This window comes from Doryrhamphus excisus, chromosome 1, assembly GCF_030265055.1.
Source record: "Doryrhamphus excisus isolate RoL2022-K1 chromosome 1, RoL_Dexc_1.0, whole genome shotgun sequence".
Lineage (NCBI taxonomy): Eukaryota > Metazoa > Chordata > Actinopteri > Syngnathiformes > Syngnathidae > Doryrhamphus > Doryrhamphus excisus.
This window is the reverse complement of record NC_080466.1, coordinates 14,015,001-14,017,584: the sequence shown is the minus strand read 5'-3', so window position 1 is coordinate 14,017,584 and position 2,584 is coordinate 14,015,001. Positions and strand designations below refer to the sequence as shown.

The 2,584-nt window shown below is 42.6% G+C and overlaps 1 protein-coding gene across 3 annotated transcripts in view; it reads left to right on the top strand.

The window, feature by feature from the left end:
- Positions 1 to 944: 944 nt before the first annotated feature.
- The window catches only part of frg1 (FSHD region gene 1), a 79,214-nt gene continuing 77,574 nt past the window's right edge, over positions 945 to 2,584 (top strand). For 2 of the 3 annotated variants that reach the window (XM_058076500.1, XM_058076490.1), the window contains exons 1-2: positions 953 to 1,018; positions 1,473 to 1,553. The gene's annotated coding sequence lies outside the window, so the exon portion shown is untranslated. Of the gene's footprint in view, positions 1,019 to 1,472; positions 1,554 to 2,584 lie in introns of all 3 variants that reach the window. The other variant, XR_009130220.1, reaches the window with a different exon arrangement.

Below are 2,584 nucleotides of genomic sequence, written 5' to 3'. Positions count from 1 at the left end.
GCCGTATACGTGACGTACACGTGGCGTACCGAACTCGTGTTGTTCATGCTGGCTGAGATCTTTACGCCTCCGCAACTACAACATTGGTTCTGTCGCCGCCATGTTGGCCATTTAAGTTGTTCATAAACAATAATGCCCTGCAAAACATCGTCCAAGTACACAAAGGAATACTTCAAGAGTGTCCTTTTGGATCCCATTGCATGCGAGTCGTGTTGTGTAATTAGCGGTGCGTCACGCTAACAATATTGTTAGGCGTTCCCATGGCGTCCCCTCGTAACTTTCCCAAAGAAAGGTGTGCTATCACTATCAGGCCAACACAGGAAGTCCCACGTTAGCCAAACAATGAATTGCAATGAGTCTCCAACCTGATACCTTTATTCTCTTATCTGCGCCTCGCAGACGTTCAAACAACGCCATGACAGCCATGATTCAGCTTTACGACTTGTTGTTTTACCAGCGCTATCACGGGAATAGCGCTCAACTGTTAGCATTGCCAAGAAAACACATTGTGGAGGGGTAAATGACATCAATATTAGTAGATACTCCTTCTGGATTCTGGATGAAGGTATTTAATTATTCGTTTGATGGTTTCCAAGCATGAACATTTCGGTATTCGGAACGGCACGAATGCTGACTTTTTTACGAATCGTTCATTTGAACAAATACTTTTCTAAATAATTGTATTCGGCACACAGACACATTAGAGGCGCAGTGGCTTGTCTGTCAAATGAATGCCTGGGCCAGCGGCCCCATGATTGGCTATAAAGGCCCACTCGTCCCACCCACGCATTTTCCAGAGCCCGCCCCTCGTCCAATCACATTTAGCAATGATGAGCCATCATTGTGAGATTAGGGAAACAAAACAAAACAAAGCAGCGGGGGGCAGCGGCGGTGTTTCCTCCGGGCTCCGGGGCTTTGGCGGCGGCGGGCAGTGATAGTGGGATTCCCGCTGCCATGGTGGAGGTGGAGGTGGAGGAGGAGGAGGAGGAGGAGAAGAGACTGGTGGCGGCCATAACCGGTGTGTGAGCTAGCTAACATGCCGTTGTTTATCAACATTCATTGACATCATAGATCTCTTTGTGGTGTTTTACTACTAAATATAGTCTAAAGTATTGGAAAATAATATACTACCACGATGAATTGGGTTGCTTATCTAAACCACCATTGTTTATTTTCATCAAAGTTTAATAAACACATGTTGCAATATGGGCTGGTTTGAGCATGTAGATATGCTATTTTCATATTTTTGGACTTATAATTACATCCCACCAGAGTTAAAGTATTCTAAGTATCTTTGTTCCCACTGTCCAATTTGTTCCTATACGCTTTACATATTTGTCATAGCCAGTATCGTCCTTGTAAGACCAATGCATTCTTTTCTTAGCTGTTAGCCATGTAGTATTTTATTCAATACTTCTCTGCAGTGATCCACTCCAATGGATATGAACATCTTTTGTTTCCGTCTTTCACAGGGAGCTCTATTGTATGACAATGAGTGAGCCACAGTACCTTGCCATCAACCTGCCATTGCCATGACCACTTCCACCCTATGAGTGAGTTACATAATCACTTTTCAATCTGAAATCCTTTCTGTAATATCCTTCTTGAGTGCATATAAGCAACATACAGTGTAGTCATCATTTATTTTATGATCTGGAATGGGGCTGCAAGGTGGACTAGTGGTTGGCGTGCAGGCCTCAAAGCTAGGAGACCCGACTTCAATTCCACCCTCGGCCATCTCTGTGTGGAGTTTGCATGTTCTCCCCTGTGAATGTGTGGGTTTTCTCTGGGTACTCCGGTTTACTCCCACATTCCAAAAACATGCCAGCTTCATTAGCCACTCCAAATTGTCCATAGGTATGAATGTGGGTGGGAATGGTTAACCCTAACCCTACCCCTCGTGACCCTCGTGAGGATAAGCGGTAGAAAATGGCCGATCCCAACAACCAGTCATTTATAAAGGAACATCATCAAAATGATCAGGGGTGCCCAAACTTTTTCATACCACTGTACATTGTAAGGATTAAGTTTTAATAGGCAAGAGTTGCCGCTAAACATTAGCAATGTCATATTCGGGAGTGTACCCTTGACCGTGGAGAGATAAGAATTATCTGCTGGTTTTTTGTGTACTCGACCTTCCTGCTTTCCTTCCTCCTTATCATTTATTTCCTCCAGCACTCTTTATTTTTTTGTATTTATTTTTTATTTTACACCTCCCCCTGCTCATTTTTCACTTGTGGCTTCCACTAACCTCCTAAAAAGCCAGCATAGATAACTGCTGCTGCTTCCTGTCCACAGTTAATTGTTTTTGCTTTAGCTTAAATGTCAACGCGCCTGTTCCTCCCTTTATCACCGCCCCCTCCCTACTTTTTTACCTTCGTCTTGCATGGTCCGCTGTCCTTTCAAGCGGCTACGCTGCTACTTGACTTAGCACAGCAAATTTCCTATGTTTGCTGCTGCTGTTGTTGAGGTTTACAGTGTGTGGCAGGTTAATTTAATTTAATTTAATTTAATTTAATTTAATTTAATTTAATTTAATTTAATTTAATTTAATTTAATTTAATTTAATTTAATTTAATTTAAT